At 45.9% G+C, this 27,494-nt stretch overlaps 1 long non-coding RNA gene across 1 annotated transcript in view; it reads left to right on the forward strand.

Moving 5' to 3' along the window:
* Positions 1 to 299: 299 nt before the first annotated feature.
* Positions 300 to 27,494, forward strand: part of LOC121876315 — a 78,623-nt gene continuing 51,428 nt past the window's right edge. Inside the window, exon 1 of the long non-coding RNA XR_006090752.1 lies at positions 300 to 598. This is a non-coding gene — a long non-coding RNA (uncharacterized LOC121876315). The remainder of the gene's footprint in view (positions 599 to 27,494) is intronic.

A 27,494-nucleotide genomic window follows, 5' to 3' on the forward strand; every position in this document is an offset into this window, starting at 1 on the left:
ATTCAGATTATGGTAGCTAAACAGAGACTACCCAACAAAGGTGCTGAAATACCATTATAAATTTATTACAAGTCTGCAAAAGGAAACCTTACACCGACAGTAGAAAACGGTTGCAGAAGAATTAGTTGTGCTGCTATTACGAATATATAAAGATGATTTCTCATCACATTCGAATAATATAAAGTAGAATCTTAAGTTAAGATATAAAAGTAAATATATTGGGCGATATTTTACACTGCATGTAAAAAAGAATGCATTTGTCTTAACAAGAGAAAACGGTCGAATGGATAGTTAAGTGTTGCCAGAGGTCGCCAGGATGGAGGTCCCTGTAAGGCCTCCTCGCTGTTGATGATCTCAGTGTGGTGGTAGAGGACGTGGTTATTAGACGGGCGGATAGAAGCAACATTTCTCAGTGGATGAGTGTTTCGTTTAATGTTTAGTGGTGATAATATTGAAGATAGATAATTATTTGTGTTTAGAGAAGAAGACATATGTTGTTGTGGTGTTTTTGTGACTTTGTTTATACTGCTTTAGGTGGAAGATTTTTAATAAAACGTACATTTAGCATCTTGGACTACCATACACTACTGTTATCATGGTAAGTACTACTACTTTCGCTTCCTTTAAAAACTCTCATTGTTGATTACATGAAGGCTGAATTATTTAGGTATGAGTCTGACGCTGGTTGAGAATGATCGATAACAGTGTATTGCTATTTATCTTCAGAAAATATATTACGTGTTTGAGGTCAGCCCCTTCCTTGATTTATCTTCACATTAAAATAAGAGAATTTTGTAATGTTGTAATTTACAGATTATTTAAGTTGTGTTGACATTTATTCTTTAAAAGAAAAAATGGTGAATTGGCAGAGAAACTCTTTTCGCCTCTCATTCAAACGTTTTCAGAAAAAAATAATAATTTGAAGTTCTGTCTAAACATACTTTTATTTTATAACAGTATTGTGTGAAGGCTGTGGTAATGTAGAGAAGCTTGTGGTTACTTTAGTGTGTCGAGATGTGGTAACATTTCAATAGTGATCGTGTGGCAGTGTGTTAGGTGGAGTTGATTGTGATGGTAACGTAATAATGGTGTGCTTGTGGCGGTGGTAATGGTGTAAGAGGCACTGTGCGTAATTTAATATACACGTACCTAAATACACTCACATCGTACATACATACACCACGTACACGCACAACACATATGTACACATAAATCTGTACTCTCATAAAAATAAGTCTGTCAACACTTATACTTGAAGACTTAATGGTACCTGGTGTGGAGGTTGGTTAGGTTAGGTTAACTTTAGAGTGGTTGACCTTCGGATGAAATAAGCTGGGGTGTCTAATCTTCAAGTGATCCCAATATGAATATTCACATAAATCCAACACATTCATAGGCTGACGTCCAGCATATACTGTGACTATATACAAAGGTTTAAACTAGTACATACACAAGTTTAACATAATGGATATATGGGCGTATACATACTATACTTCATCTTCCTAACACGTACATAATTATATTGCATACATGCATACTATACATAGACCACCATAACACGTAGGCCGAATATAGTACATCAGTGCTCTTACATAATTCAGCAGCTTCCGTCTATGGGTTGAACGTCATGGATAATTATATAAATAGGCTAAAGAACGATGAACGTAAGGGACAGTGTACCTTCAGTTGACATAACTTCGTGTACTTATAGTGATATACCCACACAGACGCAAGCATTCATCTATTTATTTATCTGTCTGATGTCATTACTAAGTGGCACAAGGTAGCTGTAGAAAGCAGAGAGAGCCAGCAAAGTGCAGTACAAGCGTATTTATTCATCCATTCTCCGGTGACTTATCTATGTGCAGGCACACACACACACCCTAACCATTCACATTTAAATGACAAATCCATTTTCCATCCATTTATCGAGAAATGGCACACCCAGGCCTTGGCATTCACATTCACTCCTCTTATCTAGTGACCCAATGTGTTCCTTTGTAGTCATGAATTCATATCCACACCGCCACACAGCTCTTCATGCTCCGTCACCAGCCATTCATTATGATAATACGTCAATAACTGTCATTATCTTCACCTGGCCCGTTATGTTCCATTTCGACTTGCGATAATTCTGCTGCGGTGTGTCGTAATGTGGTCTCGGGGGAGTTTGTGTTTTTGTTAATACAATAGTGGTATATTTTTGAACCGGTAAGTCTAGATTTTGCTATGCTGAAGAATGAATGTTGAATTAAGGATTCTTATTGTTATTGCAGTTGGAGTATTTGCGTTTTTCATATATTAATCTCTAGTCTTAAGTTTAGAAGTTGATTAAACTTATTGGTTAAATGTTGCGTTTATTATTTTATCTGGGTGAGGCGGCCGAGTGGGATACAGGGTACCCCTCTGGGTTGGCTGTACGCACCCGGGCGCCCTCAGTTCACCCAGGTGTGAATGGGTAACTAACTTACAGTTGGGGAAGTGGAGGTGGCGAGCATTGCAGGCCACACTGCCCCAAACCAGCCTTTTTATTTCGTGATTTTATCTTTATGGCGTGAGAAAGAAACCTTCTATTAATCACGCGCACTCTTAGCGCGCACAATTCACACATACATATATATTTAGGCTACAGCTGTGCAAAAAATTATATAATCAAAGAAGAAGTGTCAGCCAGTTCACCGAGTGTTCGCTAAATATTTAGGTTGTCTGTCCAAAGCGGATTTGAGCCTGAAAATCAAGGTCATGACTCCTATACTGCAAATTATAAACAAATCAATCAAACGAGGCTACAGTGATGATTCTTACGCGGTGAAGTGAATATATACAGTAGATACTGTCTGCTTTCAGGCTGACTTGGGTCGTTTATAAGTTTTCTCATACCAGATAAAACAATACAGTACAGTATTTCACTAAAGTGGTAAATTGAACCAGCCCAGACCAAAGGTGGATGGGCTCCACATTAGGATCTTGGTTCTCGCAGTGAACACCCCGGCAGTCACATGATCGGTGATGCGTGGAAACAGCGTCACAGTTCGGAAACCAAAAATTACGAGCCGGACAGACAGACGGGCGTCACAAAACGGAAAAAAAATATGACAAAAATAATGTATTCCGCTTGATATAACAGTGTTTTTCTTGAGTAACTGTGTAACGAAAAAAAATCACTAAGTACTGTACAAGTGGGAATAATAGGTTGTACTGGATGGTTAATGAGCGTGTGTGTGTGTGCTTGTCTATTAAATAACAGAAGAAACAAGTAAACAAGTTGTGTACCGGGATATACCTTGTAGCTATGTGGTTAGTCCTCTCTGAAGATAAGACCAGGTCAGTGTTTTGACAACTTTCTTTAATAATTTTTTTTTATTCCACCACGAGAGCTGATTCTTGTAATGTTGACATGAACAACACGCAACTGCCTCGAGCTGAGAGCACAAGTCTCTCTCTCCAGATAATGATGTGTGGTTATGCTCGTTTGGATAGTTTTGTTTTCTTTTGGTCTTTACAATTATTAAAGATGTTACAAGTAGGAGAGGCTACACCGAACTCACAAAAACCGGGGTGTGGATTCTTAAAAAAATCGTAACTATACCTTCTCTTTAAATAGAGATCTGAGAATGAATATACATTTAAGAAATGGCTGGTAAATTAGTGTTGAAACTATATTAATAATTCTACCGTAGCCAAATGCGTTCCCTTATTCCTAGTGAACGTAGAGTTAAATGAAAGAACTTTTTGAGAATCCAGCCACTGAACGACCCTCACACACCGGTCGTAACTGAGGGCGAGAAGCTGAAAATCCTCACTGGAGCACCGGGTAGCTAAGTTATCTGGTGGTGGTTAAGATATAAGCCACCAGGGTATCCGGTTATGGTCAGGGTTAAGGAAGGGAAGGGGAGGGAGGGACCATGGAGGGTGGGCCGTAGGAGTAACAGGTTGAGAGGGTACGAACCCATATGTATATATATTATGCTAATTCTTCATGAACTAATGGTATGTAAGCCATAGCAGTGGGGAGGCTTACACGATATTGTGGCGCATAGACAAAATTCTCCTCAGGATAAAAACACATGGATAAAAACCCTGCCCAATAATTTCTCAATCGACAGAATTCCACCACAGATTGAATTATTCCCGCAAGAGTAATAGTTCCTTATGATAGTCCTTGGACGCCGCCAAGGTTCTTTAGGCACCGCCAGCTGAGCTATAGGAAGGGGCGGCACCACGCCTCCAGCCGCTGAATTCGATTCACTTCAGTGGAGGACTGTGGTTGATTGGTGATGAGTATTTTGTTTACAACACCCTCACAATCTCACAAGAATTCAATAACCATTATACTACCACCACCACCACCACTACCACTGTATTAATACTTGTGCAGAAAACTAATCCTGAAGACAAATTTCCAAGAATTAAATAACTATTAGGTTGGGCTGTTCACATGACATACCTATCACTTGGATGTTTGCTTTATAAATGTCGCTGGTGTGCCGGCGGTCTGTTCACATATTTCACGCTCACTTCAACGTTCGCTAGGTTTTGATTGATTGATACGTTTATTAAGATACAAAAAACATTAATACATCTTAAAGGGATGAAGTGACATAAGTCATCCCCAGTCCAGGAATGTCCCTCTCAGGACTCACATAAATCCCTAATATTTCATATAATTAGTTATAATACATAGTTATATTCTAGATGCAAAATTTCTATATTTCTTTAATATTTCATCGATTTTCCCATTTCCAAACATCCACTCTATTTGCATGGGGACATTATTTATATGGGCATTTCTATATACATTAAGCAATGGGCATTCCAGTATATAATGTGGGATCTGGGTGTTCTACAAACTCTACATTCTTTATCCTGTTCACTTCTCTCAGCTCCCAATAATATTTATATCCTAATCTTAACCTCATATACACTGAATCTTTCCACCTACTCCTATCTTTCCCATATGTAAATTTTGTGTTCATGATGGTAATGTTCACTTTTCTCGTATATTTCATTCCTTTTGAAATTATCTTGTATTGATTGTATTTTCCGTAATTTGCTCCTTAATTGCTTCAAGGTTTTAGTACATATTACGTCGATCTCGGCCTTTTCCGTGGCTCTTTTTGCTATTATATCTACTACTTCATTAAGATCAATCCCCAAGGGACCCATACAAATTGAACATTATGGCCATTTTTCCTTATTGTATTTACTAATTTTCTACATGAACCAATAATGTGTCCAAAGACTGGACTCCCACTGTTCAAAGAATCCAAAGCTGCCCTACTATCAACAAAAAAATATGCATCTTTATACCTCTTTACAACATTTTCCAATCCTACTAACATTGCATATAACTCATCTTGTGTTGATGAAATAAAACTGCTCAACCGAAGTCCAATTTTGATGTCATCATTTCCTTGTTCTGTGTACTGTCTTATAAGGATCCCGCACCCTGCCCTGACATAACTGAACCGTCACAATATACATGCAATGTGTTTAATTTAGGCAAATTACTAATCTTATTCCCATATAAAGCCCTTAACTGTCCTGGTTCATGTAATGATTTCTTCATTGTGAGAGGCACTACGTCTAACTCTACATCTCGTTCTTCCCAGGGTGGATTCATACAACTTTTCTGAACAGCTGTACACCAGTCTGCCAGATTACATTTTGTAGTATAGTTCCTGTTAGTTCCTTCCACAAGCGCAGTCCTTATCCTTCTTGAATCTTCATGCCAGGCATTCTCAGGGATCACTGTCTCCACTGTCTGTGTGTTCTCCTGCTGTCTTGTCACTGTCAGACCACAGCGTACTTCTTCAGTGTTCTCTGAATAATTCCTTTGTTGGTCACTTCTCATACGTGGCCTCATCTCGCATGCAATTGAACTAGCATTGTGAGTTTTACCACAATTACAACAACAAGGCTTCACTTTCTCTCCTGCATTGATCTTGTCCTTACAGTTGCTAGATTCGTGCTTCTCCCACAGAATCTACAACGTGGGTCCAGTTGACAGCTCCAGGCCTTATGTCCCCATCTGCAACACTTGAGACACATTATTGGTCCCTCCACATATAGTGCCACCTTCCTATACCCTGCTCCTGTGATGAACACTTTCTCTGGAACCTTTCCTCTCATTAGAGCAATAACCTGGCTTCTCTCTTCGCCCCTTATTAAATGCCTCTTGACCCAAACAAATCTTTCGTCATCCAATAAGTATTCTGGATCTAGTATTACAGGGTACCTGAAGATTATAACCTTTGTAAGTAGTATGTCGCTCTCCTCTGGCAAAACCATCAGTAATCCCTTGTACCCAACAGTTGTCAACAATTCCACAGCCTCCATGGTCCCCACTGTAAGATAAGGCTTGTGTGTGCCTTCTTTCAAAAGAGGCTCAAAGCTGCGATGCTCCCGTCCTAGTTGTACTGCCCATTTTAATTTTTCAAGGAAGGTCATCAGGCATGACTGTGGAAAAATTAATCTCTTCCTGACACGACCAACTTCACCTTGTGTGTGTTCTTGTCTGCTTCCTTCAAATTCCATACTTTGCTCTGTTCTTGATCCATTCTCCACTATCTCCTTTCTGTTATTTCCATTGTTATTACCAGCCACACACGTTTTTTGTCCTAGATTTTTTGTCTCTTCTCCTCTCTTACTTCTCCGCTTTCACTGTCCTCTTGCCAGCTGAATTTTTCTCACTTTTGCTTCCCTTGGCTTCATCACTCTACATAATAGACTCATCTTCTCCCAACTCCAAGGTCTTCAAAGAACTTCCGTCCAATACTATCTTTTCTTTACTCTTCCATGTAGAGTTCTTAGCGATAATTCACTTTCCATGGGGCAATGTTGACGTCACAACACCCAACCAGGAGTGATGGGACCCCGAAGCAGTTATTTTCGTGAGGCAAACAGTAAGTTCAACACAAAAGATGCTTGACGATACTTAACTTATCCTCAGGTCATATACACAAATAAAATAAGTCTATATATCCTTCAGATAATGAATAATAGGCTCAAACATCCCAAATTTAGGAACTACACTCACCTCTGTGTTTCAGTGCCACCACCCAACATGATGTGGTTCGCTAGGTGGCGCAGAAAATTTCTTTACGCCACTTGCCTCTGTCTACCCAGCAGCAATTGAGGACCTATAGAATTGATTTGCGGATCGTCTTCCGGGGTAATGGTTAGCGAGTGCAGTTGACGGGATTGTCGGTCTTCTCGGACTATTCAACGACACTGGATCATACACGCTCGTTAACTCGGGGGTGTGGTTGTTGTGTTGGCAAGCTTCTTCTATACCTTAAGCAAATTAACGCCTAGTTGGCCCTAGGGTCAGCCATCCTCGTTACACGAGGGGCAACCATTTTTTTTTTACACATAAACATGGCTCTAAACGCCCACCCGCAAAACAAAGGAAATAATGGAACGATTTCATATCGTCCCAAAGGCAGGAAAATTTAAGTTCTTAGTTCATGTGGTTGGTTCATAGGCAGTGACGATTAAATTACAGTTTAATTTATCATTTCACCCATAGCTTACTAGCTATCCGGGCGGCAGGTCTTCACCCATTACTTTGTTGCAAGTTGATTGTCCACTGGTACCCATCAGTAACCTCACCCCTTATAGTTGTTTCTAGCGTAAGTTTATTTCCTCATTTCTTATAAACAATAGAGAAAAATAAAGACACAATGATAATATTATTGATGACATGTGTGTGTGTGTGTGTGTGTGTGTGTGTTTTTTTGAATTTGTGTAAAATATTTCAGTTGTAGTATATTTAGATACCAGGTGGTTCACTTTAACTACACAAGTTATCAATGCCAGAAATAGAAAATATAATAGTTCAATTTTTTTGTCGGTCAGTGCTAGGAACTGAAGCTGGGTGCGTGACGTCTTTATCCACTACAGTATTTATAACAAAACTGAACATTTTAACAGTCATATAGTCATGGTGAAGCACATTTTTTACATATAAAACCGTGTAATTTTATTTCGTTCTCGACATAGCAATAATTTCAGAGCGTAGGCTTACCTTTACCGAGGTATTTTATGATGACAGGGCAGGTCGAGTGACGGGCAGACACACCACTTTGACGAGGTTGATGCTGGGCTGTTGCTCACACGGCCGCCACCGCTGCTCTAATAATTTAATAACACGTAACTTCTCGCCTTTTTGGTAACTCTACACCGGTTTCATCGTCCACCCACTGATGATGTGAGGTGACACAGGATGTGTTGAGTGACGCCCAGGATGTATTGTGGTGACACCAGAATGTGTTGAGTGACGCCCGGGACATGTTGTGAGTAACCGGATTGTTGGACGCCACAGGATGTGTTGTGAGTGACGCCCAGGATGCCAGTGACGCCCAGGATGTGTTGAAGTGACGCCCAAGATGTGACGATGTGATGACGCCACAGGATGCCATTTACTGAAGTAATTAAAAAGCAGTAAAGGGGAAAAAACTAATTATTTTCATTTTTTATTAAGGTGTGGACGAGGAGGGAAAATAACGATATATTTACTGATATGGTACAACTGTTTAATATATCTTGAAATATATAATTATCTTCATATCATCAACAGGTAATATATTATATAGTATAGATGTTGACACTGCCAGAGGTTCCTTCAGTCATAAAGAACTTAGCTGTTGTTGTTGTGATGAACTCTTCTGTAGCTTTGTTCACACTTAAGTTGTTTAAGAGAAAGTTAAATTTACCTTCGTTAAGAATTCTGTGTCATTATTATACAATTTTCTGTTATTTCCTCATGTTTATATACTGGGATATGTATAAACTGACCTCAACTATACAAACACCCAACAAAAACACCCAACAACAAAACACCCCAACAAAAACCCAACAACAAACACCAACAACAAAACACCCCAACAAAAACCCAACAACAAAAACCCAACACAAAACTGACCCTCAACTATACTGGATATGAAACTGACCTAACCAACAAAAACACCCAACAACGGGATATGTATAAACGACCTCAACTATACTGGGATATGTATAAACTGACCTCAACTATGCTGGGATATGTATAAACTGACCCTCAATTATACTGGGATAGTATGACGACCCTCAACTATACCGGAAAACCAACACAAAAACACCCAACAACAACCCCCAACAACAAAACACCCAACAACAAAAACACCAACTATACTGGGATATGCATAAACTGATCCTCAACTATACTGGGATATGTATGAACTGACCTCAACTATACGGATATGTATAAACTGGACCTCAACTATACTGGATATGTATAAACTGACCTCAACTATACTGGGATATGTATAAACTGACCTCAACTATACTGGGATATGTATAAACTGACCCTCAACTATACTGGATATGTATAAACTGATCCTCAACTATACTGGGATATGTATAAACCGATCCTCAACTATACTGATATGTATAACTGATCCTCAACTATACTGGATATGTATAAACTGATCCTCAACTATACTGGGATATGTATGAACTGACCTCAACTATACTGGGATATGATATACTGACCTCAACTATACTGGGATATGTAAACTGACCCTCAACTATACTGAATATGTATAAACTGACCTCAACTATACTGGGATATGTATAAACTGACCCTCAACTATACTGGGATATGTATGAACTGACCCTCAACTATACTGGACAAATTTAGGGATAGTCTTGTTTTTTATTTCCCAATTGTTAAGAAAAAAAAAAAGAGACCTCTTTGTTGGGAATCATTAAGGCAGGTGGTCATTAGGCTCCTTGTCCTGCCAACACACAAACTTATCGGTTTAATCTTAATTTTCTATTAAACTTGGGATTTCATTAGGAAGTGTAGCCATAATGATCTATAATGGTGCACAGATGTAGTGTAGGAGGTGTACGGATAACGCCACAAGAAAAGTCAGCATTTTGGCTCGGGGAAAAAGTCGTAGAACACAATGTAGATAAAGTTAGGGTAGGGTAGGGTAGGGTAGGTTAGGTTAGGTTAGGTTAGGTTAGGTAGGTTAGTAGGTTAGGTTAGGTTGTGGGGTTAGGTTAGGGAAGTTAGTTAGGTTAGGTTAGGTAGGTTATGTGTTAGGGTAGGTTAGGTTAGGTTCTCTTGGCAACAACACTTATCAACGCTTGAATTAAAGTCATCAGCAGGACCTTCTATTAGCAGCTAGTATTACCAAGAGGGACTACTGTTACCTTGACAGAGAGAAGCTAGTATTATGAGCAGCAGGACAGCATCAACAGATCGTGGGAGTTGTATTCGTCTTAAGTTTAATGTTTACACGGCCAGGACAGGAGTCTTTGCCGGGTAAATAATACAACTAATGACAGACACAAACTTGACTTAATTACCTCAGTATCTTTGAAGATTTTTAACAGAGACGGAAACTGACCCACCACCACCATCCTCCCACCACCTACACCCCAGCCCGTTCAACACACTAGCACCTCCTTGCACCCCCCAGCCACCACTAAGGCGGGAGGATGAGTAATCGTACGAGCCTTTGAGAGTTAAGGCTCAGGCATGTAGTTTGTGGGACTCCTTATGTTGGTGTGTGAGAGATCTAACTCCGCGCCACAACTGAGTCTGTATGGCACTGCTTGAGGGTGTCATATGGTGCAGAGACACGTACCCAGCGAGGGAGGGAAATAACAGAGATACACGTACCCAGCGAGGGAAATAAAAAGGGACGAAGTATTGAGACTGGAGATTGAGCCTGCAGGGGAGATATTTGCACTGCCCTCCACGTTACAGGTAACTTGCGAGCCTTTATACCTGATCTGTTCTCGGAAAGTCTCACCGTGTGTCATCAGTTGGGAAAATGATCTTGGTGCGTTCCGTCAGTGAATAGGTTCACGATTGACTTGTTTCCTATCCCCTCCTCCTCCTGTACCCCCCGCCACCCTCCTTCCTTCACTTCTTTTGTTAATTTCTCATACGTGTGTTTCGTTCTTGCTGTTTCTTCTCTTTGCTCTTTACTTTGTTTTCGTTCGTTATATGAAGGCTTCACTATAACTCACGCCCTAGTTCTTCTATCAACAGATGTATGAGAGGCAGCAATATGTATCGTTCACATGAGGAAACATAAACAAAGTCATTTTTTAAACCAGCTGGTAACACTGCTATTGTTCTCTTGTTAAATAATAGACAGTTGATACCGTAGTGTAGTGTCACAAAGGCTGGGTAACATTGTAACATTATCCCATAGGTCAGAGGCTGTGTACACAACCATCTGACATTATAGAGGGATAATGTTGTTGTGAGGTGGATGTGTCGCTGTGTGAGTCTGTATGTGTGTGTCGCAGTGTATGGCCGTGTGTGTGTGTGTGTGTGTGTGTCGCAGTGTATGGCCGTGTGTGTGTGTGTGTGTGTCGCAGTGTATGGCCGTGTGTGTGCGCGGCTGCCTGGTGTACACAGCAATAGTTCCGCTGGCCGCTAATTGACGTAAACTTAATTGACTTCATGTTGTGGATTTTCTATACTATTTATTTTACCGTTGTTTGTTTACCCCTCAACCTACCTGCCCGTGTGTACCTGTCAACCTACCTGCCCGTGTACCTGTCAACCTACCTGCCCGTGTGTACCTGTCAACCTACCGCCCTGTGTATCTGTCAACCTACCTGCCCGTGTGTACCTGTCAACCCACCTGCCCGTGTGTACCTGTCAACCTACCTGCCCGTGTGTACCTGTCAACCTACCTGCCCGTGTGTACCTGATCAACCTACCTGCCCGTGTGTACCTGTCAACCCACCTGCCCGTGTGTACCTGTCAACCCACCTGCCCGTGTGTACCTGTCAACCTACCGTGTGTGTAATCCGTCAACCCACTCTGCCCAGTGTACCCCCAACCCACCTGCCCGTGTGTACCTGTCAACCTACCTGCCCGTGTGTACCTGTCAACCCACCTGCCCGTGTGTACCTGTCAACCCACCTGCCCGTGTGTACCTGTCAACCTACCTGCCCGTGTGTACCTGTCAACCCACCTGCCCAGTGTGTACCTGTCAACCTACCTGCCCGTGTGTACCTGTCAACCTACTCCACCGTGTGTCTGTACCTCAACCCACCTGCCCGTGTGTGTCTGTACCTGTCAACCTACCTGCCCGTGTACCTGTCAACCCACCTGCCCGTGTGTGACCTGTACCTGTCAACCCACTCCACCCATGTATCTGTCAACCTACCTGCCCGTGTGTACCTGTCAACCCACCTGCCCGTGTTCACACTGTCACCTACCGCCCGGTGACCTGTCAACCTACCTGCCCGTTCCACAACCTACCTGCCCGTGTGTACCTGTCAACCCACCTGCCCGTGTGTACCTGTACCTGTCAACCTACTCCGCTGTGTACCACAACCTACCTGCCCGTGTGTACCACTCAACCCACCTGCCCGTGTGTACCTGTACCGTCAACCCACCTGCCCAAGTCGTACCTGTCAACCTACCTGCCCGTGTGTACCTACCCAACCACCTGCCCTGGTACCTGGTCAACCTACCTGCCCGTGTGTACCTGTACCTGTCAACCCACCTGCCCGTGTGTACCTGTCAACCTACCTGCCCGTGTGCCTGTCAACCCACCTGCCCGTGTACCTGTCAACCACCTGCCCAAGTGTACCTGTCAACCCACCTGCCCGTGTGTACCTGTACCTGTCAACCCACCTGCCCGTGTGTACCTGTTAACCCACCTGCCCGTGAACTTGTACCCATAACCTACTCCGTCTGTGCTGTTAACCCACCTGCCCGTGTACCTGTACCTGTCAACCTACCTGCCCGTGTGTACCTGTTAACCACCTGCCCTACTGTACCGTCAACCTACCTGCCCGTGTGTACCTGTACCTGTCAACCCACCTGCCCGTGTGACCTGTCAACCTACCTGCCCACTGTGTAACTCCGTCAACCTACTGCCCGTGTGTACCTGTCAACCCACCTGCCCGTGTGTACCTGTCAACCTACCTGCCCGTGTGTACCTGTCAACCCACTCCGCCCGTGGTACCTGTCAACCCACCTGCCCGTGTGTACCTGTACCTGTCAACCTACCTGCCCGTGTGTACCTGTTAACCCACCTGCTCGTGTGTACCTGTACCTGTCAACCCACCTGCCCGTGTACCTGTAACCCACCTGCCCTGTGTACCTGACTTCAACCAACTGCCCGTGTGTACCTGTCAACCCTACCTGCCCGTGTGTACCTGTTAACCCACCTGCCCGTGTGTACCTGACCTGTCAACCTACCTGCCCGTGTGTACCTGTGTCAACCCACCTGCCCGTGTACCTGTTAACCCACCTGCCCGTGTGTACCTGTACCTGTCAACCCACCTGCCCTGTGTGTACCTGTTAACCCACCTGCCCGTGTGACTGTACCTGTCAACCCACCTGCCCGTGTACCTGTTAACCTACCTGCCCGTGTGTACCTGACCTGTCAACCTACCTGCCCGTGTGTACCTGTCAACCTACCTGCCCGTGTGTACCTGTACCTGTCAACCTACCTGCCCAAGTGTATCTGTTAACCCACCTGCCCTGTGTACCTGTCAACCTACCTGCCCGTGTGTGTATTAACCTACCTGCCCGTGTATCTGTTAACCTACCTGCCCGTGTACCTGTACCTGTCAACCCACCTGCCCGTGTGTACCTGTTAACCTACCTGCCCGTGTGCACTGGTACCTGTCAACCCACCTGCCCGTGTGTACCTGTTAACCTACCTGCCCGTGTGTACTTACCTGTCAACCTACCTGCCCGTGTGTACCTGTACCTGTCAACCTACCTGCCCGTGTGTACCTGTCAACCTACCTGCCCTTGTATTCCTTAACCAGTCGCTTAATGTTTTGTTTGTATGAGTATGTATGGTAGTGTGTATGTATGTATACGTACAAATGGGAGTGTGTAGACGAAGGTGAGTATACACATAATGGCTGTATTTTATGTAATATTTCCACCGCTCTTGACTAGTTAGGTGACCCCAGAATCTCGCCTTAAACCTTTACATACAAGATCTCTCAAGGGACCACGAGCCTAAGTATATTAATCTCTTAAAAAAAATACCTGTATGTTTTGATATCTAAATAATTACTAACAAAAGCCATAAACAAAAGAAAAATAAGTAATACTTTCCTCTTTTCTTGTGAGCAAAACTATACAAAAGTAAACAGTCGCTGAAACTTCTGAAACAGCGAAACAAAATGAGAAAAAAAGGGAACGGAAGGGAAAACTGAAGCAGACTGAGCAGACCTGACCAAACACGAGGTTATAATGGTGGCTATTGTGTAGGTCTCCCCCAAGGCTCGCTCTAGGAGGGGGAAACGCACGTAGCAAATCTGGTTAAATGGAGGGAGGGAGAGGGAAGTGAGTGGGAGGGAGAGGGAGGGAGAGGGAAGTGAGTGGGAGGGAGAGGAAGTGAGTGGGAGGAGAGGGAGGGAGAGGGAAGTGAGGGAGGGGAGAGGGAAGTGAGGGGAGGAGAGGAGGGAAGGGGGAATAGTGAGTGGGAGGGAAGAGGGAAGTGAGTGGAGGAGAGAGGCTGAGGGAGGAGAGGGAGGAAGGGGTGAATAGGAGGGAGGGAGAGAGGGAGGAAGGGGGAATAGTGAGTGGGAGGGAGAGGGAAGTGAGTGGGAGGGAGAGGGAGGGAGAGGGAAGTGAGTGGGAGGGAGAGAGGGAGGGAAGGGGGGAATAGTGAGTGGGATGTTAATTGAGTGGGTATAATGTGTGATGAGAAATTAGAGGGAGTAGAGGGAAAGTTAAGGAGAAATAGTTAACGAAAGGCTGGGGAGAGAAATAGAGAGGGAGGTAGGTGTTGAGAGGGAGGTAGGTGTTGAGAGGGAGGTAGGTGGTGAGAGGGAGGGTGAAAGGGACCAGGAATGTTAATTAATCGGTGGGTAAAAAACGAGAGATTAGAAATTAGCAGTGGAAGAAAAGTTATAAGAAATATTATGGCGCGTTGATACAAGTTAGTGGCGAAGGGTGAGTGACGTCATGTTTTGGCCGCTGTAGACTTATTAAAAGACTTTGGTATTTAATTCAGAATGTTAATGTTTCTGGGGAAGTTATGAATATTAATGTGACCGTCGGGTTGTGTAACGTATATGGTATATTATGACTGAAAATAACACTGGTTGAAGAGTATTGTTGATGAAGAGTTGGTTGTGTTGGGCGCTGGGTGAAAAAGGTTAATATTAGCGCTGGTTTGGAATTGTTTTATATGTTAATGATGGGATAGAAATATTAATAGTTGGTGAAGGATGTATAATGATTAATGAGTGTAATTAATACTGTAAGGAAGATTTAACTCATTAGTGTTTAGTCCTGACCGCTGGATGGAATATTTAGTTATCTATATTAAATGTTTTTTTATAATCAAATATTTACTGTGAGGAATATTGTATATTTATTATTATATATTATTTTATTACACCAACCCAGTAAGAAATGTTTTAGTGAGTCGTGTGTGAAGTGAGAACAATGACTGCCGGAAGGTGTAGTGTGTGTGTGTGTGTGTGTGTGTGTGTGTGTGTGTGTTCATAGTGAGATAACCTTTACTTAAATTATATTATATCCTTTTAAATTAACTAACGAATCACCTGAAGATTAGATACACCTGCTTATTTAACCTAACCTAACTCTAACCTAACCTACCACCAACCTACCTCTAACCTAACCTGACCTAACCTGCCTCTAACCTAACCTACCACCAACCTACCTCTAACCTAACCTGCCTCTAACCTAACCTACCACCAACCTACCTCTAACCTAACCTGACCTAACCTGCCTCTAACCTAACCTACCACCAACCTACCCCCGGCCTCTAACTAACCTACCACTAACCCACTTGAACCCAACCTGCCTCTAACTTAACCTACCACTAACCTAACCTGCCTCTAACTTAACCTACCACTAACCTACCTCTAACCTAACCTGCCTCTAACTTAACCTACCACTAACCTAACCTGCCTCTAACTTAACCTACCACTAACCTACCTCTAACCTAACCTGCCTCTAACTTAACCTACCACTTACCTAACCTAACTATCAGTAAACACAACATCGTTATCTTGTATGGCTATAAAATATTAAAATAATATTACCTGAGAGTCTCTGTGGCAATTTAAACCTCTGAGAAATTCTTGTCGTTCTCACAGGTAAATAAAGAATTAATTGTTAGCTTCAGCCAGGTGTGTAGGAGAGCTTGAAGTATTGTTACCTGATATAAGTTAGTGTGTTCCTTGAGTCAGGTGGGATATAAGTAACTAAAGGAACATTCGGGCGGTGTTCCTTGAGTCAGGTGGTATATAAGTAACTAAAGGAACATTCGGGCTGTGTTCCAGAATATTTGTATCCTCTTGAGAAATCTTTAAACTTCACCTATCGAGTTTGACCAAGTGTGTAAGTTTGTTTGTAACCGCGTAAAGTTTTCCTTCACTCCTCTTCCTCCCCCTCACTCCCTCCCCTCATAACTATTCTCCCTCACTCTCCCTCTTCCTCCTCTCACCCCCCCTCATAAATCCACTCTCACCCTCACTCCTTCCCCCTCCTCCTCTCACCCCCTCCTCTCACACCCCCTCCTCTCCTCACTCCTCCCTCCCCCTCACTCCCTCCTCACCCTCACTCCCTCCCTCTCCTTCCCTCCCAAGACTCTCTGGGTTCATCTGAGTCTTTAAAGGTCTTTCAGTAGTACAAGTCCCAAGGCTCTCAAGACCGTCAACAAAGAAAAGTCCCAAAATACGTCCAGCTTGTTGGAGAAAGTCTTGAGTCTTGTAAGCTTTAACCTCTTGAGTACGATAATTTAAATGCCTTGAGTACAGTGATTTAAATGCCTTGAGTACAGTGATTTAAATGCCTTGAGTACAGTGACTTAAATGCCTTGAGTACAGTGATTTAAATGCCTTGAGTACAGTGATTTAAATGCCTTGAGTACACTGACTTAAATGCCTTGAATACAGTGACTTAAATGCCTTGAGTACAGTGATTTAAATGCCTTGAATACAGTGACTTAAATGCCATGAGTACAGGGATAAGCCATCGTACTCAAGGGTTTATGGAACATTACTCAAGCCTGGGGAGACGGTGGGGGCCGGGTGGTAGGGGCCGGGTGGTGGTGGGGGCTGGGGGTGTGGGGTCGGGTGGGGGCCGGGTGGTGGTGGGGCCGGGTGGGGGTCATGGTAGGAGACGGGTGGTAAGGTGGTGGTGGGGGGGCCGGGTGGTGGTGGGGTCGGGTGGTAGCGGGTGGTGGGTCGGTGGTGGGGCCGGGTGGTGGTGGGGTCGTGTGGGGGCCGGGTGGTGGGGGGGTGGTGGGGTCGGGTGGTGGCGGGGTCGGGTGGTGGTGGGCCGGGTGGTGGGGGGTCGGGTGGTGGTGGGGGTCGGGTGGGGACGGCGTGGGTGGTGGTGGGGTCGTGGGTGGTAGATTATGGTTAGCGTATTGGCCAAGACGTCTCCCCCACCCGCCGCTGTACCGGTGGGGGGTGAACAAGATAACTAATGACCCACTAGAGAACTGTTGCTGCAGCTGAACCCTGGCTCCTCTCTCTCTCATATGTCAATCTTCATTGAATTCTCTCTTGCACCTTCACACTTGTCACGAAGAGAGAGCTAGACGGTGGATTAGTGGTAATGGCGGTCGGATATTAAACTTGAGCCGGATTAGAAATAGAAATAGCCAGATTAGGAGTAATGTTGTCAGCCGGGCCAAAGGGAATGTCAGTCTGATTAGTGGCAGCTGGATTAGAGGGATTGGAGGCCGGATTAGAGGGATTGGAGACTATTAGAGGGATTGGAGGCCGGATTAGAGGGATTGGAGGCCCGATTGGAGGCCGGATTAGAGGGATTGGAGACTATCAGAGGGACAGATAACTGGGTCACATAACACCTAACACAAGAGTAACACAGGTAATTAATGGGCCGACACAACACCTTTGTTCTAACATAGGTATGACATAGTTACAGGTGAAGGCAGGTATTGGTTAACCCGGCCTGACATAACAACAGCGGGGGGGTGGGGGGATACTGCCCCGGTAAAAGTTTCCCTCGCTTAAAGCTGGCCAGTTGGTGTGAGGGTGTGTGGTGGTGTGAGGGTGTGTGGTGGTGTGAGGTGTGTGTGGTGGGAGTGTGGTAGTGGGTGTGAGGTGTGTGGTGTGGTGTGGTGTGTGGTGGTGTGGTGTGTGGTGGTGTGGGGTGTGTGGTGGTGTGAGGGTGTGTGGTTGTGTGGGGTGTGTGGTTGTGTGAGGTGTGTGGTGGTGTGTGGTGGTGTGGGTGTGTGGGCGTGGGGTGTGTGGTGGTGTGGTGTGGTGGTGTGGGGTGTGTGGTGGTGTGGTGTGTGGTGGTGTGGGGTGTGTGGTGGTGTGTGGTGGTGTGGTGTGTGGTGGTGTGAGGGTGTGTGGTGGTGTGGGGTGTGTGGTGGTGTGGGGGTGTGTGGTGGTGTGAGGGTGTGTGGTGGTGTGGGGTGGTGGCGTGTGAGACCATGGTGGCGTGTGGGGGTGTGTGTGGTGGTGTGGGGGTGTGTGTGGTGGCGTGGGGTGTGTGGTGGGCGTGAGGTGTGTGGTGGCGTGAGGGTGTGTGGTGGCGTGAGGGTGTGTGGTGGCGTGGTGGCGTGGGGTGTGTGGTGGCGTGGGGTGTGTGTGGTGTGTGAGGGTGTGTGGTGGCGTGAGGGTGTGTGGTGGCGTGAGGGTGTGTGGTGGTGACGAAACCCTGACCTGCCCTGCCCCACTCCTAACCTGGCCTGACCCACTCCTAACCTGCACTTGATTTTCCCTGACTTATCCTTGACCTTTACCCGACTTGCCACTGACCTGCCCAGAATATGGTGCAGGTTACTGAGTGTCCTGTGTTAGTGGCAGGGACAGGTCGGGAGGGGCAGGCCGGGAGGGACAGGTCGGAGGGCTCGTCGGTATTGTCTTAATAAATTGAGGTTTTTTCTCAAATTTCCGCCGAGACCAAACAATAACACCAGAGAGGGAGGGGGAGAGGGAGGATGGAAGGGAGGGTAAGAGGGAGGATGGAAGGGAGGGTGAGAGGGAGGATGGAAGGGAGGGTGAGAGGGAGGGGGAGAGGGCGAATAACGAAGAAAAATGAGAGAGAGAGAGAGAGAGAGAGAGACTGAGATGACCTTTCAGTTTAATTCTAATTCAGTTCAGTTTAGTCAAAGTAGGAGAACCATAGTAACTGGGCTGTAGAAGCTTGTTGACAGAGAAAATATATATAATAATACTTACCGCTAACTATTATGTGTAGCGGCTAATAAGCAACCTAACTATTATGTGCAGCGCCACTGCTAACCTAACCTAACTATTATGTGTAGCGGCTACTGCTAACCTCACCTAACTATTATGTGTAAAGCGGCTACCAAGCACCCTCACCTAGCTATTATGTGTAGCGGCTACTGCTAACCTCACCTAACTATTATGTGTAGCGGCTACTGCTAACCTCACCTAACTATTATGTGTAGCGGCTAATACAATCCCAACCTAACTATTATGTGTAGCGGCTACTGCTAACCTCACCTAACTATTATGTGTAGCGGCTACTGCTAACCTCACCTAACTATTATGTGTAGCGGCTACTGCTAACCTAAATCTAACTATTATGTGTAGCGGCTACTGCTAACCTAACCTAACTATTATGTGTAGCGGCTACCGCTAACCCAACCTAACTATTATGTGTAAAGCGGCTACCGCTAACTCCAATTCCAACTATTATGTAGCGGCTACTGCTAACCTAACCTAATCTGCTATGTGTGCGCCACGCTAACCTAACCTAACTATTATGTGTAGCGGCTACTGCTAACCTAACCTAACTATTATGTGTAGCGGCTACTGCTAACCTAACCTAACTATTATGTGTAGCGGCTACTGCTAACCTAACTATTATGTGTAGCGGCTACTGCTAACCTAACTATTATGTGTAGCGGCTACTGCTAACCTAACCTAACTATTATGTGTAGCGGCTACTGCTAACCTAACCTAACTATTATGTGTAGCGGCTACTGCTAACCTAACTATTATGTGTAGCGGCTACTGCTAACCTAACTATTATGTGTAGCGGCTACTGCTAACCTAACTATTATGTGTAGCGGCTACTGCTAACCTAACCTAACTATTATGTGTAGCGGCTACTGCTAACCTAACTATTATGTGTAGCGGCTACTGCTAATATTATGTACCACAAAAGGTCTGTTTCTGTGTTCGTTGTCGATGTGATGTTTGTGGAATGATTTAGTCGCACACAAACACAACACACACAGTACACACAGGGGGTGCTGGTGGTAGAGTGGTACCGCTCTTGCCTTCGCAAGCGAGGTGTCACGGGTTCGATTCCCGGGCCGGTGGAAGTTGTTTGGACTTACTTCCTAGCCCCCATTAGTCCCTGTTCACCTAGCAGTACAGTAGGTACCTGGTGTAAATCGAAAGTAGCGAATTCGTATTCAGGGACAGTTGTTGGAGCTTCCAATAACTTGATGACATAAACCATTGACTCTTCAGGCTTCTACGCCCTTAACTCATGAGACATAAAGGCAAGCATGACCTTAGCATGCTTCCCTGTTGGGCGCTGTAAACGCTTCTGCGCTTCACCTACACAAGGATGTAGGGGGGGGGGGTGCCCGATAAAACAAAAACAAAAACAAAAAAACAATACACACACACACACAATGCACACACACACACACCCACCCACCCACACACGCACACGATTGATTACCGACATTTTTTCACCGTATAGTTTTATGGGTTAATAAGGCTGATGATAACTAGTGTTTGTGAGCGAGACCCACCACCTGTCTACCACCACCTGTCTACCACCACCACCACCTGTCGACCACCACCCTTCTCACCCTCACACCACCTGTCTACCACCACCCGTCTACCACCACCTGTCTACCACACCACCTGCTCCACCACCACCTGTCTACCACCACCACCACCCGTCTACCACCACCACCACCTGTCGACCACCACCACCACCTGGGTCTACCACCTCACCACCACCACCTGTCTACCAACACCACCACACCACCTGTCGACCACCACTCACCACCTGTCTACCACCACCACCACCACCTGTCGACCACCACCACCACCTGTCTACCAACACCACCCGTCTACCACCACCCGTCTACCACCACCACCACCCGTCTACCACCACCACCACCTGTCTACCACCACCACCACCACCTGTCTACCACACACCACCACCACCACCTGTCGACCACCACCACCACCTGTCGACCACCACCATCTGTTCATCACCACCAATTCAATCTACCCCAAGGGCAATCTAACTCCAAAAGTTGTCTACCGTAACAAGTCTTTGTGTGTGTGTGTGTGTGTGTGTGTGTGTGTGTGTGTGTGTGTGTGTGTACTTGTGTCGTAATAATAATAATAATAATACTAATAATAATAGTAATGAAAATAATAATAATAATAATAATAGTTAAATCAGGTCGTAGTTGTAGACATGGGGTCGTGAGGTGATCAGTTCTACACAGAGACTATTGTGTGAGCTGTATATATTACCCAGGGATCCATCCACTATGTAACCTGGAGTTAGTTACGTATATCTTTACGTTAGACTAATCCCCTCTCTCCCTCCTTTCTCACTCTCTCCTCCCACCCCTCCTCACTCTCTCCCTCCTTCCCCTTCCCTCACTCTCCCTCCCTCCTCCTCACTCTTCCCTCCCTCCTCCCCCTCCTCCTTCCCCACTCTCTCCCTCCCTCCCCCTTCCTCACTCTCTCTCCCTTCCTCACTCCTTCCTTCCTTCCTCGTTGGGTTCAGACCAGGTTGCATGAAGCCTGGTAGATTATACAACGTTTACTCAGAAAGGTTAAAGGTCTGGTTAACCTAACCTAACCCAACCAGCGTTCACAGTAACCCAAGACCAAGCCGCCATTATCAGGTCAGGTTAGGTTAGGTTAGTAGGGGGATTGAACATCTTCTAATTATCCAATAACTGGCCGGATATTTCCAATGTTTGGTTAATTAGTCTATGAGGTGTTTGGCCGGATTGTTAAGTGTAATATCCAGTGCAGCAGCTCAGGGTTAACACACACACACACACACACACACACACACACCGTTCGTAAACAGTATTAGTTATAGATCATCCTTGACGATAATCCTTATGTTAATCTAAATAATCCAATTGTCGGCCCGATGAATCCCTGTATGTCAGAGTAATAATCCTGTCAGTCCCAGTAATCCCTCGTCAGCAGCAGTAATCCCTCCTCAGTCGCAGAATTACCCTCTCATACCGAATAATCCCTTCATGTCAGTAGAAGTAATCCTCTGGTCCGTCTGAGTGATAATCCTTCGTTAAATCCAGTAATCCCCTTATCAGTCATAATAATCCCTCTTCGCACAATCCCAGTAATCCCAAGTATATTTTCGTTTTTAATGATCATCGCCATAAATCCCACCAATATCAAAGTTGTTAATTAAATCTCCCCAGTAATCCACCTTTATTACACAATGCTCTGTTTATCTCCTGTCAGTAATCCCAGTAATCCGTCATGGGGGTCAGAAAAGTCGCTTAGTAGTGGGTAATCCCTCTTTATTTATACCGGTAATCCATCTTAATCCCCGCGTTAATCCCTGAAGTCTTGACACATGGTAATAAGAGACTTGTATCTCTCTCCAGCTCCTGAAGCTGATCAACACACACACACAACACACACAACACACACACACACACAACACACACACACACACACACACAACACACACAACACACACACACACACACACAACACACACACACACACACACACACACACACACACACACACACACACACACAACACACACACACACACACAACACACAACACACACACACAACACACACACACACACACACACACACACACACACACACACACACACACACACACACACACACACACACACACACACACACACACACACACACACACACACACACACACACACACACACACACACACACAGGAAGGCTGCTCTAAAATCGATAGAAGCCACACATGGTCCTGACGCTTCCCGGACCGGTGCCAAGTGACTCATCGGCTAGGGCCTACTGGGGTCAGTGGGTAGGGTCAAGAGTAAGGTCAGAGGTTAGGGTCACAGGGTAGGGCTGGGGTCATGGGGTAGTTTGTTGACCCCTAAAATGGGTTCCAGGGGTAAGTGATGTCTTTTGGGTCACTTTCATTAGCTACTTCAAAGTCTGTCTGTCTGTCTGTCTGTCTGTCTGTCTGTCTGTCTGTCTGTCTGTCTGTCTGTCTGTCTGTCTGTCTGTCTGAGTGTCTTCGTATCTGTAATTTTATTCTACTTTGACTCGTTTAAAAAAATATCTTTATTAACTGTTCAAACAAAGTCATTTAGTATAACATTTAGTATAACAGTTAGTATAACATTTAGTATAACATTTAGTATAACATTTAGTATAACATTTAGTTAACACAGTAGAGGGAAATGGTGTGTACCGCAGGACCGAGTTGGAGGTTAAGAATAATATTTGAGCCAGTGTGTTTATTTTTCCCCGCTGAGGTCAGATTAAATCCACTGAGGTTAGCATAGGTTAGGTTAAGGTCCATCTCAATCATGAGAGTTTCCCCGTGTGTAGAGGCGCCAGTTGGTGTGTAGGTCAGGTTAGGTTCACCCAGGACAGTTTCCCCGTGTGTAGAGGCGCCAGTTAGTGTGTAGGTTAGGTTAGGTTCACCCAGGACAGTTTCCCCGTGTGTAGAGGCGCCAGTTGGTGTGTAGGTTAGGTTAGTTCACCCAGGACAGTTTCCCGTGTGTAGAGGCGTCATTGGTGTAGGTCAGGTTAGGTTCACCAGGACAGTTTCCCCGTGTGTAGAGGCCGCCAGTTAGTGTGTAGGTTAGGTTAGGTTCACCCAGGACAGTTTCTGTGTAGAGGCCGCCAGTTAGTGTGTAGGTTAGGTTAGGTTCACCCAGGACAGTTTCCCCGTGTGTAGAGGCCGCCAGTTAGTGTGTAGGTTAGGTTAGGTTCACCCAGACAGTTTCCGTGTGTAGAGGCCGCCAGTTAGTGTGTAGGTCAGGTTAGGTTCACCCAGGACAGTTTCCCCGTGTGTAGAGGCGCTTAGTGTGTAGGTCAGGTTAGGTTCACCCAGGACAGTTTCCCGTGTGTAGAGGCGCCAGTTAGTGTGTAGGTCAGGTTAGGTTCACCCAGGACAGTTCCCCGTGTGTAGAGGCGGTAGTTAGTGTAGGTTAGGTTAGTTCACCCAGGACAGTTTCCTGTAGAGGCCGCCAGTTAGTGTGTAGGTCAGTTAGGTTCACCCAGGACAGTTTCTGTGTAGAGGCGCCAGTTAGTGTGTAGGTCAGGTTAGGTTCACCCAGGAACAGTTTCCCCGTGTGTAGAGGCGCCAGTTAGTGTGAGGTCAGGTTAGGTTCACCCAGGACAGTTCCCGTGTGTAGAGGGCCAGTTGGTGTGTAGGTCAGGTTAGGTTCACCCAGGACAGTTTCCCGTGTGTAGAGGCCGCCAGTTAGGTGTGTAGGTCAGGTTAGGTTCACCCAGGACAGTTTCCCGTGTGTAGAGGCGCCAGTTAGTGTGTAGGTCAGGTTAGGTTCACCCAGGACAGTTTCCTCGTGTGTAGAGGCGCCAGTTAGTGTGTAGGTCAGGTTAGGTTCACCCAGGACAGTTCCCGTGTAGAGGCGCCAGTTGGTGTGTAGGTCAGGTTAGGTTCACCCAGGACAGTTCCCCGTGTGTAGAGGCCGCCAGTTAGTGTGTAGGTAGGTTAGGTTCACCCAGGACAGTTTCCCTGTGTGTAGAGGCGCCAGTTAGTGTGTAGGTTGGGTTAGGTTCACCCAGGACAGTTCCCCGTGTAGAGGCGCCAGTTAGTGTGTAGGTTAGGTTAGGTTCACCCAGGACAGTTCCCCGTGTAGAGGCCGCCAGTTGGTGTGTAGGTTAGGTTAGGTTCACCCAGGACAGTTCCCTGTGTAGAGGCCGCCAGTTGGTGTGTAGGTTAGGTTAGGTTCACCCAGGACAGTTTCCCGTGTGTAGAGGCCAGTTGGTGCTCTTCATAAGACGTATCTCGTCACGTGTTCTCGTCTGTGTGAGGTTGACTTTCCTCCATGTTGATCAATGTCTGTTGATGTTTTATGTGTTGTTAATGAGGGGAGGGAGGAGGTGTGAGGGAGGGAAGGAGGTGAGGGAGGAGGTGGAGGGAGGGAAGGATGGTGGAGGTGAGGGATGGAGAATATGGAGGGAAGGAGGAGGGGAGGGAAGGAGTGTGAGGGAGGGAGAATATGGAAGGAAGGAGTGTGGAGGGAGGGAAGGAGGAGGAGGGAAGGAGGAGGGAGGGAGAATATGGAAGGGAAGGAGGGAGGGAGGGAAGGAGTGTGGAGGGAGGGAGAATATGAAGGGAAGGAGGTGGAGGAGGGAAGGAGTGTGGGGAAGGAGGTGGAGGAGGGAGAATATGGAAGGGAAGGAGGAGGGAGGGAGAATATGGAAGGAAGGAGGAAGGAGAATATGGAAGGGAAGGAGGGAGGGAGAATATGGAGGGAAGGAGGTGGGGAAGGAAGAAGTGTGAGGGGGGAAGCTGTCAGAGGAAGATGAGGATGGAGGGAAGGAATGGGACTCTGGTGGGCAGTAGAGGAAGGAAGTGAGGGAGTGTCCTGCATTACGCCTGAATCACACAGTATAAGGGGCGGCCGTGACCTCTGACCTTAAGGGCGGCTGTGACCTCTGACCTTAAGGGCCATGATTGTATGCGTTAAGACTGCTGGCGGGGGATTGTGTCTGGCACCAGGTACACCAAGTGGCCGTCCTGAGTGTGGCCGTCCTGAGTGTGGCCGTCCTGAGTGTGGCCGCCTGAGTGTGGCTGTCCTGAGGTGGCTGTCCTGAGGTGGCCGTCCTGAGTGGCCGTCCTGAGTGTGGCCGTCCTGAGTGTGACCGTCCTGAGTGTGGCCGTCCTGAGTGTGACCGTCTCAAGTCAACACTCAGACGTAATCCTGTGTTGAGGTAACGTCCCGTCTCCTCGTCACACGCCAAGGTGACAGGTGAGACTGACAGAAGAAGTCACACGTGTGCACCGCCATACATTACGAGAGTTTACACACACACACACACAGAGCTGCTCCTCGGCGCTTTATAGGGAAAGGTTGTAGAAACTCGCCAACTCCCTCACACCGCCAGTACTCTCCCTCAGCCTCTAGTACTCTCCCTCACCCTCTAGTACTCTCCCTCAGCCTCTACTACTCTCCCTCACCCTCTAGTACCCTCCCTCACCCTCCCTCACCCTCTAGTACTCTCCCTCACACACCGCCAGTACTCTCCCTCAGCCTCTCAGCTCTCCCTCACCCTCTAGTACTCTCCCTCACCCTCCCTCACCCTCTAGTACTCTCCCTCACCCTCCCTCACCCTCTAGTACCCTCCCTCACCCTCCAGTAACTAAGTCACCCTCTTCTCTGCTCCTCCTCGATGCCTTACAGTTAAGCCTCCATATACCGGACTTGTATCTCCATATAATCCGTTAGTTGGGGGTTTCATACCTAACGGACCTTCGATATAACGGACTTTCATATCTATATAGTCCGCTAAATAGAGGTTTTGTAGGAAAAAGTTTTAGGAAACTAGCGGACTTCCTGACACTCACTCACCCCTTTAAGGCACCACCGGGGGGCGTCGTCAGGAGCCGCCGGGGTGGTGTCAGACATAACTCCTCCATGACAGCCATTATCCTGAAGCTGCGACAATTACCACAACGGGTGTGTAATAAACTGGGTGAATCATGCCAACATTCCCTGCACTTGCCACCCTCCCTCCACCCCTCCCTCTTCCTCCCTCACCCCTCCCTCACCCCTCCCTCACCTCCTTACCCCTCCCTCCCACCCCTCCCTCACCCCTCCCTTCCCCTCCTTACCTCCTGCCCTCCCTTGCCGTCATTGTCAGGGGAAGGGAAGAGAGGAAGAGGGAAGGGGAGGAAGGAAGGAATAAAAGAAGGAAAGAAGAAATGAATGAAGGAAGGAAGGAGGGCGGGGAGGAATGAAGGAAGGAAGGAGGGCGGGGAGGAATGAAGGAAGGAAGGAGGGCGGGGAGGAAGGAAGGAAGGAAGGCGGGGAGGAAGGAAGGAATAAAAGAAGGAAAGAAGAAATGAATGAATGAAGGAAGGAAGGAAGGAAGGAAGGAAGGAGGGCGGGGAGGAATGAAGGAAGGAAGGAGGGGAGGGGAGGAAGGAAGGAATAAAAGAAGGAAGGAATGAATGAATGAATAAATGAAGGAAGGAAGGAGGGAGGGCTGGGAGGCTCGCTAGGTTTGTTTCTTTGGACTCACTGGCGGGGAGAGTTGTGGAGGACTGGTCAAGTTTTCTTTATATCAACCAAAGAGAGACACCAATGGTAGGGGATCAGGTGGACATATTTATTGTATTTTATTGTATTTTATTTTATTTTGTTTTAATTTATTTTATTATTTTATTTTACTTCATTCTATTATTTTTATTTTATTTTATTTATTAATTTTTATATTTATATTTTTTCATTTTATTTATTTATATAACCTGTATATATATACATTTTTTATTTATTTATTT

The sequence above is a fragment of the Homarus americanus genome, unplaced genomic scaffold, assembly GCF_018991925.1.
Source record: "Homarus americanus isolate GMGI-L3 unplaced genomic scaffold, GMGI_Hamer_2.0 scaffold34921, whole genome shotgun sequence".
NCBI classification, from domain to species: Eukaryota; Metazoa; Arthropoda; class Malacostraca; order Decapoda; family Nephropidae; genus Homarus; species Homarus americanus.